The 16,449-nt window shown below is 46.9% G+C and overlaps 1 pseudogene; it reads right to left on the reverse strand.

Annotated features, from left to right (window-relative positions):
- Positions 1–7,588: 7,588 nt before the first annotated feature.
- On the reverse strand, positions 7,589–11,161 carry LOC102848201 (annotated as a pseudogene).
- Positions 11,162–16,449: the final 5,288 nt, after the last annotated feature.

Raw genomic sequence — 16,449 nt, forward strand, 5'->3', positions numbered from 1 at the left:
GAGGGAGGTGTCATTAGAATCAACCTGGTCCCTGGTAGATGAGGAGTAAGAGAGACATTCTTTGGGCTGCCCCAGGCTGGATGGCTTGAGGGCAACTTCTGGCTGTTGGGGATCTAAGAATGGAGGGAGCTGAACTCAACCACCCAGTGATGAAATTGGAGGGGGGCAGCTCCATGGTACAAACTCCGAGCCTCCCTCTTTCTTCCCCAGGCTTGCACAGCTCTGGGTGAAGACAGTCATACACGTTTTTAACCCAGCCTCCCTTCCCACCGTTGCTGACATACTGCTCCCCCTTCACCCTCCCTGGCAATACTAGTAGCCTCCCATTCCATAGATGGGGAGATTGAGACCAACAGAGAACTCACGCACTCACTACGTCTTGTGGTCAAGCAGATGCACCACTCCTGCTTTCTCTTCATTGAATCTGTTTTTAAAAATGCGTAACTGATGTGATGTTGTCACATGTAACCTGGCATACCTGAATTTCACGCCCCTCTCAAAAAAAGATCTTTCTCTAACTTGATTGCTTTACTGAAATAGAATTTCCCCCCCCTTTCTAAAAAGAAGCCCCATTTTTCAGTGACTGAATCGCTTCTGGCTACCTTTTCTCATGCAGCTGCTGAGTGAGGTTTCGTGGCTCATTTCTCTTCCTTCTGTATTAGATAAGTAAGAATAATGAATTGATCTGCCACCTTGGTAACTTGACGAGGATAAATAGGGTGGCAGGCTTTAATAAAACGCAGCACTGGCATGAAAGGAAGGCTGGGAGGTCATAACAAATTCTGCATAAGATCTAACAAGATTGATACCCTTGTTCTGAGCCCAAACCAAAGATTGAGATCAGAACGAGGGGACTACTAATGACAAAATCTCTGAACTGTAAATGGCTTTTATTGTTTGAATCCCTATCAAATGGTTGCCCAGAATTTTCTTGAATTCTTCCCAGCTTTGGGAACTCATTACCCTTGAGACAGCTCATTCAATCTTTGGAGAGCTTTGTTCTGACTATTAGAAGTTCTTGTTTGTACTTAGGTGACATCTGAATCCTTGAAGAGCCCTTTGGAACATCTTTGCTCCACGTGGCCACACGAATGAGGTGAGTTTCTCTTATCTACAAAAGCCCTTCCAATATTTGAAGACAAGTTTGATGGTCTCCCAAGCCTTCTCTTCTATATAGTTCAAAGCACTATCAGCTCTTCTGTCACCTCCTGGTTATTTTCTTTTAACGAAGGTGCAGTTTCTCTCTGTCCTTCCTTAAGTGGAGGGACATTCGTCATCTTCATGGCTGCCTTTCATCTTTCTATATTTGTTGAAATCCCACAGTGTATGTCCTGGCTCCTTAATGTAGAAGAACGGAAATTCCTAGCCTCCCCTGAGGCTAAGATTCAGTCACGTGACCTGGGTTCTGCCAAATGAACTCTGATTTTGAAAGGAGCAACTGAGGACATGAAGCTTGCATTGAGCTAAGGCAAGTGAAGGCAGAAGTATGGAGTTTTTCTGGGCTGAGTTCTCGAATCAGACATGACATTGACACTTGTGGTGGTGGCAGCCAAGTGAAGTCAAGTTCATGGTAACGCTGCTGTGGGGTCTACTCCAACTCAGAGGGACTTCATAGGACAGAGTAGAACTGGCCCATGGGGTTTAATGCTAAGGAGCCGTGCTGCCATTTAAAGGCTTGTGATTTGAAGTCCCAGCTGCTCCGTGGGAGAAAGATGGGCAATCTTTTCCTGTGTGATTTACTGTCTCTGAAAACTCACTGGCAGGCTATCTAAGGGCCAGTTCTGACTCGACAGTACACAACAGCAACAATCTTTATAGAAGCGGACTAGCACATCTTTCTGCCATGGAGTCACTGATAGATTCGAACCCCTGACCTTCCAGTTAGCAGCCCGACACTCAACCCTCTGTGCCACCAGAACTCCTTCCTGATAACAGAGAAACTGCACTTACTTCTACCTGTGTGGTGCTTGGCAGTAGCAGTGAACTCATCAGCCTGGCTCTGTGTCATGGCTTGTGAATTATTTCCAGAGGTTCTGCCCTGTCAACTATTGTGTGGGTTTTATCTTTGAATACATTTGTCTTCTTAAATTAGTCCATGTTTCATGCTAAGAAACTCGACTCATACAGACCCTGAGCTGACAGCAGAACTCAAGAAGAGATCTTTCTGGTGGAAACATGAGAATTATCACCTCCCTCACTTTAATATTATGCTTCTATTAATGTAACCATTTAATTAAGTCATCTAAGCAACAAGCATTTGTCTGAACTGAACAAGGGGATACTGCATGATTTAAAATCAGAAAGGTGTGTATCAGGGTTGTACCATCTTACCATGCCTAATCATCATACTAGGAAAGGTGGATGACAGAGCAGGAGAGGGAGACCGTGAATGAGCTGGGTTGATACAGTAACTGGGGCAATGGGAGTAGGTGTGTCAGAATTAGTGAGACTGGCTCAGGACAGGGAAGGGTTTGGAGCTGCTATACATAGGGTCACTATGCATCACAGGTGACTCAACCAATAACATTCTATGACAGGCTTGGAAGCAGGAGTGGCATCCACTTCCTAAACAACATGCCTCTGGAAACTCTATGAACTTTGATAAATGTCGATAGTTGTAGAGGGTCTGCAGGCCTTTTGTTCATAGGGTGCCTATGAGGTGGTGCTTGACTTGAAGGCAATCAACAACAACAACAATCTGTATGTTGTTGTTGTTGTTCTGTGCCATCGAGTCGTTTGCAACTCATAGCGACCCTATATACAACAGACCTAAACCTTGCTCTGTCCTGTGCCAATCGTACTGCCTCTGACACACACATCCCGATTACCCCAGTCACTGAATCAATCCACCTCATAGAGGGTCTTCCCCTCCTGAGCTGTCCCTCCACCCTCCCAAGCATGATGTCCCTCTCCAAGGACCTGTCCCTCCTTACAACATGTCCAAAGTATGTCAGACGAAGCCCCAGAATCCTTGCCTCCAAGAAGTAGACTGATTTAACCCTCTCCAGGATGAATCTGTTTGTTTTCTTGGCAGTCCATGATACATTCGATACTCTTCTCCAGCACCACAGCTCAAAGGCACCAATTCTCCTTCTATCCTCCCTAGTCATTGTCCAACTCTCTGATGCATAACAAGTGATTGCAAAGACCATGGACTGTACTAGACACACCTTAGTCTCCAGAGTGACACCATTGCTTTTCAGTACTTTGGAGAGGTCCCTAACAGCAGACTTTCCCATTGCAATGCGGTTTTTTATTTCCTGGCTGCTGGTGCCAAGAGTGTTGACCATGGAGCCAAGCAAACTGACGCTGTGAACAATCTCAATCTCTTCACCATCCATCCTGATGCTGCCAATTGGTCCAGTGGTGAGAATCTTCACAGACATGTGAAAGTTGGACAGTGAATGGTGGCTAAGAATATCTCTACAATATTACAGACTGCCAAAAAACCAAATGAACGACTTAGAAGAAGGACAGCCTAGGTGTTCGTTCTTTAGAAGCAAGGGCGATGAGACTTCAACTCACACACCTTGTGGCATGTTATCAGGAGAGGCTAGTCCTTAGAAAGGGCATCTTGCGGGGAAAGGTGGAGGCTGGTGAAGGAGAAGGAGTGTCACAGTAAAAGCCTCAATGAGCTAACACGCAGTGGTGGCAGGGAGGATGGTGCAGGATTGAACAGCGTTTGAGATGGAGGGTTGCTGTAAGTTAGAGTCAACTGAATGACATCTAACAACAGCAACAACAACAAGAACAACAACAACAATACAGCTGCTTCACAGAACTAGCATATGATAGCCTCGCTGGCCAACTGAAACCCTGACATTGTGAAGGAATTAACACTCTAGTTCAAAGGCGTTTCTAGAAAAACGGACTTTCTGTGTTTCCTCCTTTCTTCTTTGACGGAAAACAGTAGCTGAGCTTTTAATCTCTCTTTTCCACACAATACTTAATAACGGAAAGTGATTCCTTTGAAGTACTGACAGTGCAGTCATTCCCTTGACAAGGCAGAAAAGGCACAATTACGGATCAGCCCTGTCCTTCTCCTTCCCTGGCACCCACTCGTTCCCCGCAGCACATGGCTGGCACATCTCAAGGTCACGGGCAGCCATTGTGAACTAGATACCTCACTCATTCCTCCCAGCTAGCCTTGCTGAGTGCTTTGAAGCGAACATGGAAGGGACGTTGTCTTTGATCCATCTCTTCTTGCTTCTCCTGGGTGCCCCTGCCTCTCCCAGGAGCCTCGGGGAGTGCGAAACAGGAACTGCATGGAACAGTCTGAAAAGAAACAAGAAGCTTCCCCTTTCCTTCTCCTGGTAATCTTGAACAAAAGAGGACAAGAGCAAGACGGGGGGTGGCTCAAGGCCCTCGGTTGAGGGGGGTCCCGGCACAGGCTGGCTGGCTTCTTTCTCGTTGCAGTGGGGTCTGAACTGATTCATGGATGACCCTCCATCCAGTCTCTGAGGCTGTAAATTGCACGGGAGGAAACTGCCCATCTTTCTTCCTCAGAGCCGCTGATGGATTTGAACCACGTTGGCGTTTGGGCGGCTTCCTACAGGAATTCCTCACCAGCCCACCAACCAAGCCCATTGTTGTGGGGTCAGTTTTGAGTTTTCACAAGTCAAAGTGCTAGTGCAACGTGGAACTCTACTCCCTGGGGTGTTCATGGCTGTAGTAACTATGAGCTCTGGTGGCTCTGTGAGACATTCAGCTGCTAGCCAAACGGTTGGAGCTTTGAACGCATCAACTACTCCAGAAAGATGAGGCTGTCTGTTTTCTGAATATTTCTTTTTTTTTAAGATTAATTTTAATGAAAGTTTACAGACTTTGGATTTCCATTCATTCACTGTTGCACTTTTCTCCTTGCCCAACCTCCTCCCCCCACCCCCACCAGCTCTCCTGGGCCTCATAGGATCAACCAATGGCAGTGGGTGGGGCTTAATCTTTATGGAACTATTTAGCCAGGTGTTTATTCTGTGACACCCATGAGTTGATTTGAATTGCCAGACTTTTGGGTTCGTTTTTGTTGTTGGACACCAAACAGTTTGGAACTGCTGGGACCTTTGGGAAGCAGATCACCAAGTCTCTCTTTCAAGATGCATCTGGGTTTGAACCTCCAACCTTTCAGTTGACAGTCGAATGTTTAAACATGTGTGCCATCCAGGGACTACTTCATGCCTATGAGGTTATCCATAAATAGGGGTGGAATTGGTTTCAGACCAAAGAGAGATGGGGAAAAAGTGAAGATAACAATGAACTTGTGGGTGTGGAATGTCTTTGGCTTAATTCAGGCTATTCTGATCTTTTATTTAGGACAATCTAGTTTCCTGGCTGTGCTGCTAAAACGTGTTGGGGTCAGAGTCAATGTATCCAGTGTGGGTGAGATTCTGGAAAGGCCAGGTGGCAGGGCAGATGTCACAGGTTGGGCAGGAAGAAGGAAGGGATGGAGGTAAACCTGTGGCCTCTGCACTTTCCACCTGCACTGCTCAAAGTGCAGTCCCCAGACCGGCAGCATCGGCAGCACCTGGGACCTTGTGAGAGATGCTGACCAGAACCTGACTCCCCACCGGCTCCCCCGGTGCCTGGCACACACAGTGAAGTCCGAGAAGCGCCGCCTCACACCATCAGTGTGTGGTTTGGAAAACTCAGTCAGTCACACAAGGACCTTCTTGAAGAACTGGAAGTCGCCATCATTTATCCCAGGTGGGAGCAGTGGTCCGTCCTAGCATGTTGCAAAGTCCTTTTTGGTCCCATCCAATGCTCAGGGGACGTAATTGCTTTCTGGGTACTGTGACATACTGCTGTCAGGAGGAAACAATCCTTGGGAAAGGGATCATACTTAGGTGGAGAATCAGGAAAAGAGAGGAAGACCCTGAAGGAAATGGACTGACACAGAGACTGCAGCAATGGGTGTAATTACAGCAGAGACAGTGCAGATGACTCAGGATCTCTCTGTACGTAGGTTCACAATGAGTTGGAGTCACCTTGAGCGCATAACAACAACATGACCAGAGGGGTGTCCCTGGGTGGTAGCAACTAGTAACACAGCCAACTGCTAAGGCCTATGTTGGAAGTTCAAGTCTACCCAGGATTCCTTGGGACACAGGCCTGAAGTCTACTTCGGAAAGGTCAGTCATTGAACACCCTGAGGGGCTGGCCTACTCCAACACACAGGTGGGACCATGAGTTGGAACTAACTTGGCAGCACCTGATATAGTACAATCAGAGCATCAGCTGCCAGCTGAAGCTGTCCTCTTGCCTGTCTTCCTGACCTGACATTTATGTGGTTTGAACGAGGATGGATACAAGGGGATACTGGCATTGTTGCTGGGTGCCATCAAGTTGCCTGTGACCCATAGGAAGCCCATGAACACAGATATGAACCCTGCCCTATCCTGTGCCATCCTCATCATCTGTCATGTATTCAAGCTGGTGGTTACTGTCGCTGTGTCGAGACGTTTCACTGAGGGTCTTCTTCTCCTACATCACCTCTCCATCTTTCCAAGTGTGTTGTCCTTCTCCGAGGACGGGCCCCTCCTAACGACATGCTCAAAGTATGTGAGATGAACCTTCACCATCCGTGCCTCCAAGAAGCACCCTAGCTCCACTTTCTCCAAGACATAGTTGTTTATTCTCTTGAAAGCCCATGAGATATTCAGTACTCTTCTCCAACACCATAATGCAAATGCATCAGTTCTGTTATTCTTATTCATCATCCATCTTTCAGATGTATAGCAAGTGATTGAAAAGACTATGGGTTGGATCAGATGTACCTTAGTCTTTAAATTGATACCATTGCACTTTAATACCTTAGAGAGATCTTTGACAGCTGACTTTTTTTGTTTGTTTGTTTCTTGACAGCTGCTACTACTCATCAAGAAAAAGGCAATAACTCCATACAGGAAGCCAGTCTGGTGGATCTCAAGGGCTTTATGCTGAGTGTTAAAAAAAGCTACTTTCAGAAGTTCACTCATGTTAATCCATTGACAGAACATTTTTGAAAGGATGAAACTAGAGATTAAAATGGATTGGAGGTCTTGAGAAGTTAGGGGGCATGCGGAGGGGGGGTGTATGCGGATAAAGGGAGAATGTGAGGGACAGGTATCAGGTGATAGGATCATGGTTGGAGGTTACACTACTCATAGAGGTAACAAATCATAATTAGGGGTTATACTGTCAAGAGATGTAATGAAAACTTCTCTTTTGGCTCCTATTCCCAGAGGTCTGAGATGACTTTAAAATTCTGATCCCATCTGAAGCTTAACGTTTTTTTTTGTGTGTGACACATCTTTATTTGCCATTCACATCGGTGTCCTTGAGCTGGCCTGACCTATGGCAGGTGCGGGTCGGGCTGCTAGACCTTACGGTGGTAAAAGGAGGGTTAGTGGCGAGTGGGTGCTGGGCTGAGTCTGCATGCTAGTCACTCACCTCCCAGGGGAATCTCATGCAACCCGGGGACAGTGTTAGACCTGGAAGGGCTGAGGCAGGGGCTGCTGGGGTTTTTTCTCAGTGTGGTGAGGAGTGGGCTTCAGGACGGAAGCCGCCAGCCCTGCTCTGAGCTGGGCAGACCGCTGGCAGTGGGCTCTTTGCTTTACCCATACTGGCCACCTGCCTCACGCCTCTCCTCTTCATTCACCAGGCAGGAGTCCCTGTGATTCCTGGGGAAGATAGTGCCTTTCCTGGATCGGTGTCTGATTTTATGGAGGTAGCTTGAGCGGCCTGGCTTCCTCCAGGTCTGGTGGACCCTCGCGCTCGTCCTCCCAGCCTACTGCTCACTGGCGGCTGGTTCCATAGCATTATTACTCTGTGGGTCGACCAGTGGAGAGCAGCAAGGCCCTGGACTGAGCTAGCTGCAGGGGTGGAGCGTGTGGCCCCGTGCGGCTTCTTCTTGCGCAGCTGCCTCAAGGCCTCTGCCACAGGGTGGTCCCCTGCGTATTCCCAGATGATCTGTGCTCACTCCTCGGCCAGCTGGACCCCGCTGAGCTGAAAGAGACCCTGGATCTGGAGCAGCTCGGCGTCCTGGAAGATGCTGGCTGAGACCTGCTTGCGGTCCCGGGCCTCTGCCTGCCACGGCGGTGGCTCACCCACCACTGAGGCTGGGGTGCCCGTGCTGCGTGCTCTGGCTCTCCAAAGCGGGCCGAACGCGGAACTGAACCGACCAGGCGGCCCAGATCCCAGCCACGATTCCCTGGAGAACGCGCTTCCAGTCCTGGAACAGCCAATCCTCCCTGAAGCTTAACTTTGTAAAGCAACATCCAGAGAAGGTGCCAAAGCTGTTCTCACCATCTCGGCTGGAATCTGCCCCATTGTAGCTGTCACCACGTCAATCCATCTCTTTTCCTGACTCTCCACCTTTCCAGGAATGATGTCCTTTTCCAAGGACTCCTGCCTGCTGACATGCAGCCCAAAGTGTGTCAGAGCTCCCAGACAATAATGAATGTCCCCTGAGACTGGATGTGACCAAGAGGGACTTTGCAACATGCTCGGAGGGGTCACAGAGTCGCATTGCTCGCTCCTGGGATAAATGAGGGAATCTCTAGCTCTTTTGTACAGACACACGGTGGCAAGACCGCTTCCCTTGGTTCTGAATTATAGTTACATAACTGATCTGATGGTGGAAATCGGGTGAAGGCTACACACAACTTTCTCTACTATCTTCGCAACTGTATATGAAGCCATAATTATTTTACAGTTAAAAGGAAACAAAAGTTGCTACAAATTGATGCCAATTCATGGTCTACTCAGTGTGTGTCAGAGTAGCACTGAGCTCCACAAGGTCTTCGGTGGCTGCCTTTTGGGAAGTAGACTGCCAGGCCTTTCTTCTGAGGCACCTCTGGAGGGACTTGAATCTACAACCTTTCAGTAGAAAATGAAAAGTTAAAAAAAATGTATATATGGAGAGAAGAGTCTCTATGACATGGCAGATGCATTCCTCATAAGACTGGTTTCACGGAGCCTTGCTCCAAGGCACTTTTAGTTATTAAGTTTTTTTGGTGGGGAATCTGTTTTATGGAGAGCACCATGTTACACTGAAGTCCCTTTAAACTCTTTCTGCATTCCAGAATGTTCTATCACACCAAATGCTGTCACTGCAAGGTTCTGATACACGAAGGGAGGAGAGTACTGGTGCCCTGGTGACACAATGGATAAGTGTGTGGCTGTTAACTGAAAGGTCAGCAGTTTGAGCCTCCCCAGCACCTCTCCTGGAGCTAGAACTAGCGATCGCTCTGTTCCCATAGAACCCAACAGCCCAGGCAATCCTAGGAAGCGGTCCTGTTCTGCCTTGTAAGGCTGCTGTGAGTCCTCCCAGGGCGGGTTGAAGTGGCTGGAGCACGGCAGTGATTGTGAGGATGACACAGGATCAGGGACGGTGTCCCTCTGCTGTCCGCAGGGCTGCTGTGAATCAGCAGTGGTATGATGGCACCTAGCAGCAACAACAACAACAACAACAACAACAACAACAACAACGTGGATCCACAGTGAACACCCGCGGTGCCATTAGTCAGGACATCAGGAGACACACTGCACTGGGAAAGTCTGCAGTTAGGGACCTCTCCAAAATGCTGAGGAGTAATGATGACAATTTGAAGACTCAGGTGCATCCAATTCAGGGCATGGTCTTTCCAATTATTTACATCTGAGAGCTGGACAGTGAATAAGGATGACAGAAGAAGAATTGATGCCTTTGAGCTGTGGTGTTGGAGAAGAGCACTGAACATCCCATGGACGGCCAAAAGAATAGATACGTCTTGGAAAGGGTGCAGCTGGAGTGCTCTTTGGAGGCAGGAATGATGAGGCTTCACCTCAAATACTTTGGACATGTTGCTAGGAGGGGCTAATTCTTGGAGAAGGGCATGATGCTGGGAAGGATGGAGGGTTGGTGAAGGAGAGGAAGACCCTTGACTAGGTGGATTGACGTGATGACTGCTGCCATGGGTTCTAGTGTGTCAGGAAGTGTTAAGATAACTTAGTGTGATAAAATAGTGTGAGGATAGGGTTCAGGTCCACTGCTCACAGAGTCGCTCTCAACTTGATGGCATCTAACAACCACAACCATCACCACCACAACACAGACATCTGACTGTGTGGACCATAAAAATAATGCTAATATTGAGAAGAATGAGAATCCTGGAACCCTTAATTGAGCTCATGTGAAATCTATACCCAGACCAAGAAGCTATCATCCAAACAGAGCAAGGGAATATTATATGGTTTAAAAATCAGGAAAGGTATGCATCAGGGTTGTGTCCATTCTCCATATCTATTCAATCTGTATTCTGAGAGAATAATTTCAGAAGCAGGTCTTTGTGAAGAAGAATCAGGCATCAGGGGAGGAGGAAGCCTCGTCAACAACCTGCATTATGAAGATGACAAGAACATGAATTGGAATCAACTTGACAGCACACAGCAGTAAGGAGAACGTGACGTGTCCTAGTTTAGTTTCACAGAACATCAGTCCAAAAATCTTCACCTGAGAGTTGAGAGAAGAGGTCCGGAAAGAAGAGACTTGGCCAAGATTAAGTAGCAGTTGGGAGAACATGGTCAGAAGTGAGGTCTTGATTCCCGTCCACACTCCTCCACTACTTGACCCTGTTCCCCAGGCCCCTCTTTTAGCTCCTGGCCCCAGAAGTCTGAAATGACATTAAAGTTCTGAACCCGTCTGAACCGTAACTCTGTAAAGCAGCATCCAGAGAATGCACCAGCACCATCAGGGCATCGCTTTTAATTGCCTATTCACCCAGACAGCTTGTCTCTTCACATTCTGAGCTAAACTTGGAGATGCAGCCTTTCGAGGGGCTCTTGGTAGCTGACTGTCTCATCAGTAACGGGAACTAGAGTGCAGTGTAATTGCTGGGTAAGAGTTCTTCCCCCCACCACCCCCAGCAGGAAGTTTAAAATATGCTGGGTTCTTTTAAAAATAGGATGGGAAAAATAATTAGACCATACACCAGTTTCCAAGATGGTCCTGTCCGAAGGCACAGGCAAGCCTGGGAAGAAGGGAGTGGAATTTCACCAGAGAACTTTCTTGGCAGAGAGACGGGGTGGGGTGGGAGCACACAGACGTTTGGGGGACAGCAGAGGAGGGATGGGCTCGGGCACTGGGCTGAGGGTCGCTCTCCCGGATATTGTTGGCATTGATAGTGTTGTTGTGGTTGTGTACCATAAGGTCAGGCCTGACCCATAGCTGACCCTCCGGGAGGTTTTCAGAGGCAATGAATTGCACAGACGGAGATCGCCCAACCTTCTCCTGTGGAGCATCTGGTGGCCTCAAACCATGTGTCTTCATGGTTGCAACACAGCTTGTTGCCACCCGGCCACCAGAGCTCCGTATTTTGGGAGCCTTTCTGCATTTTGTTGGCATTGATACTGTTTTACTTCACTCTGGGGATCACGACCTTCCTGAGGCATGACAGAGACTGTGTCAAGTTGGTACAGGATGGAGGGTGGGGTGGGTAGGGGTTTGGTCTTTTATTCATGAATTGAAGCTGATTTGATGGCACCAAATAACTGACAGTGTGTGACCTGCCCAAAACAGCCCCTATAACCTTTCCCCAAGTCTTATTGTGTACCATTGGGTTGTAAGTGACCCACAGCTGACTCTCCAGTGGATTTTCAGAGGCAGTTAATTGCACGGGAGGAGGCTGTCCATCTTCCTCTTGCAGGCCAGCTGGTGGACTTGAACCATGTGCCTTCAGGATTGCAGCACAGCTTCTTGTCACTAGACCAAATCCTATTAACTGGTTATATTTAAACCCAAAATTTCAAAAGAGGAATAGGAACACAAGATAGGATAGGCAACACCCCCAGGGTCTCCAATAAATGACTGATCTGGGGTAGCAGTAGCACTGACCCAAAAAGTTTTAAGCATTGATTGACATCACACAAGGCTCATGTGAGTCCTCAAGCAGAGCAACTCTGGTTTCTGGAGGGGTCTATGGAGGGGCCAGTCAGGAGCTAGCAGGGATAGGCACAGAGGACCTGGTCTACCACCACTCAGCTGTGGCAGCGGAACCAAGGCAAGGCCACTGGTGGAGGGCAGTGAGCACTGGCTGAGGAAGGCCGGTGACGAGGTATGAGGGCCAATGTTATGTGTCAATGCCATGAGCTCCAGCTGTGTGTGGTTTTCTGGGGGATGTTCTTAATGTATCAGGCAGCTAGCCTGTAGGTTAGTAGTTTGAATCCAGCTGCCACTCTGCAGGGGGAAGCTGGGCAGTCTCCTCCTGTTAAGGTTTACAGCCCCAGAACCCGGTGGAGGGTCACCATGAACCAGAAATCGGTGGTGGTGGCTTTGGTGGTTACCTCTATTTTGGGATCTGATGTGATTATCCTGCATTGGGTAATAGTATGTCATCATCCTCCCTTCTATGTGCTATTGATCCTCACCTCTATATGTAAATTAACTGTGTGTGTGCATAGATGTGTGATAGAAGGAGAATTGATGCCTTTGAGCTGTGGTGCTGGAGAAGAATATTGAATATACCATGGACTGGTAGGAGAACAAACAGGTTTATCCTAGAGAGGGTGAAACCAGGCTGCTCCTTGGAGGCAGAGATTCTGAAGCTTCATCTGACCATAATTTGGACATGTTGCAAGGAGGGACCAGTTCTTGGAGAGGATCATGATGCTGGGAGGGTGGAGGGACAGCACAGGAGAGGAAGACCCTTGATGAGATGGATTGATTCAGACACTGAGGTAATGGGCATAGGTGTGTCAGAAACAGTAAGATTGGCACAGGATAGAGCAGGGTTTAGGGCTGTTGTACATAGACTTGCTCTATGAGTCTCAGGTGACTCAACGGCACATAACAAAATCAATGACAACAACAACATGTGTGTGTATGTATACCTGGACATAAGGAGCTTTTACGGCCTAGTGTTAAGAAGCTGTGCTGCAATCATGGGAGAAGGATGGGCAATCTCCTCCCATGCAAATAACTGCCTGAAGGTCAGCTACGGGTTGATTTCAACTTGATAGCACATACAACAACATGTGTATATATACGCTCTGATGGCCTAGTGTTAAGAAGCTGTACTGCAATCCCAAAGGCACACAGTTCTAATCCAACAGTTCCAACAGCTGCTCTGCAGAAGGATGGCCAATCTCCTCCCATGTGATTAACTGCCTCTGAAAACCTGATGGAGAGCCAGCTATAGGTTGGTTCAGACTCTACCAGACACAGCAACACACACACACACACACACACACACACACACACACAGAGAGATTTATAGCTATACAGGTATATAGTGGTAAGGCTCTGGATTGTGCATCCAGCATATTCTCTTCTGACCTTGGTCAAGTCGTGTGACTTGCTGATTCTAGGATTCACCAGCTTCTGTGGCCCTGCAAGCCAGCAGCCTGTTGTCTCATCTGTCAGTTATGGGTCCATCAGTCTATGCAGCCAGGTGAGTCAGGAGAATGTTCCAGCTTGAGCCCTGATCCACAGATTTGGGTCCTGGTAACCTCTACAATCACATAAGCCACTTCTTTGGGATAAACTAACATCAATCTCTTTTTCCTTCTCTTTATATTGTTGTTGTTCTTCTTGTTGATTGATGTCGAGTTGAGGACGACTCATAGCGACCCTAAGAACCAAAGGCCTGAAGCCCCTCTATAACTATCGACATTTATCAAAGTTCATGAAGTTTCCAGAGGAATGTTGTTTAGGAAGTGGATGCCAGGGACCACTTGTGGCCTAGGATAAGGAGTTGTGCTGCCAACTCAAAGGTACAGAGTTTGAATCTACCAGCTGCTCCATGGAAGATGAGCAATCTCCTCCCACATGATTTATTGCCTCTGAAATTCTGCTGGAAGATTAGCAATGCATCAGTTCTAACACCAATGCATTAGTTCTAAGACAACATCACGACCACAACAATAAGAGACTATTAAAAGGTTTATATAGTTATTGGAGCTTTAGTGGCCTAGTGGGTAAGGAGTTGCCAACTCAAAGGCAAGTGGTTAGAATTCATAGCTGCGTATGCATCTACCAGGATCTACCAGTTGTCCCATGATGGGCCATCAACACCTGTGTGATTTATTGCCTCTGAAAACCCACCAGAGAGAGGATCAGTTCCAACTTGGTAGTACAAAACAACAACAATGTAATTATCAGTTATCTCAGGACAATGGTTTCAGGAGCTTATCCAGCCTCAGTGGATCCAGAAAGTCTGGATTCCATTTTGAATTTTAAATTCTGTTCTTTATGTCTTCACTACTTTAAGTAGGATCTTTCTACAGAGTGTTTTAGCAGAACATTCAGTAATGGTAGCTGGGTATGATACAGTTCTTCTGGTCTCATGAAACATGAGGCAGCTCTTCAGAGGAAATGAAGCATGTCTTCTGATTCTTGACTCTTTCTTTTAAATTTTATTATTTTTTGTGCATGTGCCATCAAATCAGATCTGACTGGTACAGGAGGAAATTGTCCCTCCTTCTCCGGCACAGCATCTGGTGGATTCAAACTGTGTACCTTTGGGATTGCAGTACGGCTTCTTGCCACTAGGCCACCAGAGCTCCCCCGACTCTTTCTGTTGCAGGTAAATAGAAACTATTTCTTGTACCTTGGATGGCCACTTGCTGCCTGTTTTATGACCCCAGTCATTACACAGTGAACTGAGAGTAGAACAGAAGTAATGAGAAAGAACATTAAGCCAATGGTTTGGGACATCCTTTGAAATTATTACCCTAAATCTCCAAATCAAGAAAGCAAATCCTTTGGGGCATCTGATTGTATGTAGCAACCAAAAACAACTTCAGCAGCTGCTTTTTAAAAATACATGTAACACAGTATTTTCAAAATCAGCATTTTTCAGATGTACAGCTTAGTTATATCAATTATATTAATGAATTGTGCAACTATTACCCTTAATTGATACCAAGTTTTCTATCACCATAAACAGAAAGTCATCCCTGTTGGGGAATGTTGGGTAGGAAAAGAGGGCCTCTGGCCAGGACAGATGGCCTAAGCCCCGGATAAGTGCAAGCCTCCCAACGGCCTTTAATACGGGACAGAGAAAGCTCCCTTGTGTTTGCTGTACCAGCTTGAGAAAGTTCGCCACCTGGGAAGAAGGCTGCCTCATCTGTTGAGCTGGGAGTGATCTGCATGAGGCTGAGGTTCTCCTATCCAATCCACATGTCCCATGTCTGTAAGCCCACCCTATCCTGTCTTCCTGTTTACTTGCTGGTATATAAGTGCCCTCCATCCCCCAATAAAATTGAGCTGGATCGATTCTCTGAATGGCTCCTGGAGTGATTGTCTCTGTCATGCTTACCCCCATCAGGGTGTCACTGCTCGTTGCCGGTGAATGGACAGATAGTGACACTTCCCTGGAATCTACTCATGAATTAAAAAAAAAAAAGCTTTTCTTAGACAATTGTTTATAACTATTAAAATTTTTTTCTACTTGAATGAAAGCTAGAAATCATACTGGTTTTAATTCAATCATCCATAAATATTTTGCTTTAGAGCATTAATTAGAATTGATTAATGACTGAGCAACCCCTTATTGCAGATTGCTTTTCCCTTCACTCAATTTATCTATTTTTTACTCTCCTCTTCCTCATCATCCCTGGTAACTAGAAAAAAAATAGCTTTTCTTAATTACTGAAGTATATCTGCTTTGAGCAGTATGCCCTTTTAAAGAATTATCCGTGTGCAGTCAAATTGACAATGGTAACTCAAAAAGCTGGAGGGTGCACTGAGCTAATTAATTAGGAAGGTGGTGGAATAATTTGGAAAAGAAAGGCTGTACAAGTAGGAGAATAAAATCGATGTCACTGGATTCCACGTGCAGAAATTGTTGAGAGGGCGTATCATTGGCTGTGTATATTTTCACCAATACAAATAGTAAAAGGTTATGTGATAAAAGTCTTGATAAGAAAGCACTACATGAAACAATATTCAAATGGAGTAATGAATGCTTTTTGCCTGGGGCTTTACAGGAAAAAGTGAGATGAGTTATGCCCAACAGGATCAGAGATCTACAGACTCCCAGAGGGGGTTGGAAGGGGGACTGGTGGGCTCCCGTCCAACCTCACTCTGATGTGGGGTAGCACCCCCTCTAGTCTCTGCCCAGGCCCACCTATGAGAACCCTGCATTGGTGGGTTAGTGGCCCAATTCTCACCTCCCATGCTGGGTTTGATTCCCAGCCAGTGCCCCTCATAAGCAGCTAGCTCCTGTCTGTCAGCGGAAGCTTACATGTTGCTAATAGCGTTGAACAGGCTTCAGAGCAGCTTCTAGACTAAGAGGAAGCAGGAAGAAAGGTCTGGCAACCAACTGCCCAAAATAAACTGGTAAAAACTCCAGGGATCACAACAGTCCGATCTGCAATCAGTTACGGGGATCGCACAGGGCTGGGAACATTTTATTCCATTGTGCATGGGGGTAGCCAGCATGGCGGCTGACTTGACAGTAACAGTGAACCACTGTCAGTTCCATAGAGACAACA

This window comes from Elephantulus edwardii, unplaced genomic scaffold (assembly GCF_000299155.1).
Source record: "Elephantulus edwardii isolate Elephantulus edwardi_28Jun2011 unplaced genomic scaffold, EleEdw1.0 scaffold00211, whole genome shotgun sequence".
In the NCBI taxonomy this organism is placed as follows: Eukaryota; Metazoa; Chordata; class Mammalia; order Macroscelidea; family Macroscelididae; genus Elephantulus; species Elephantulus edwardii.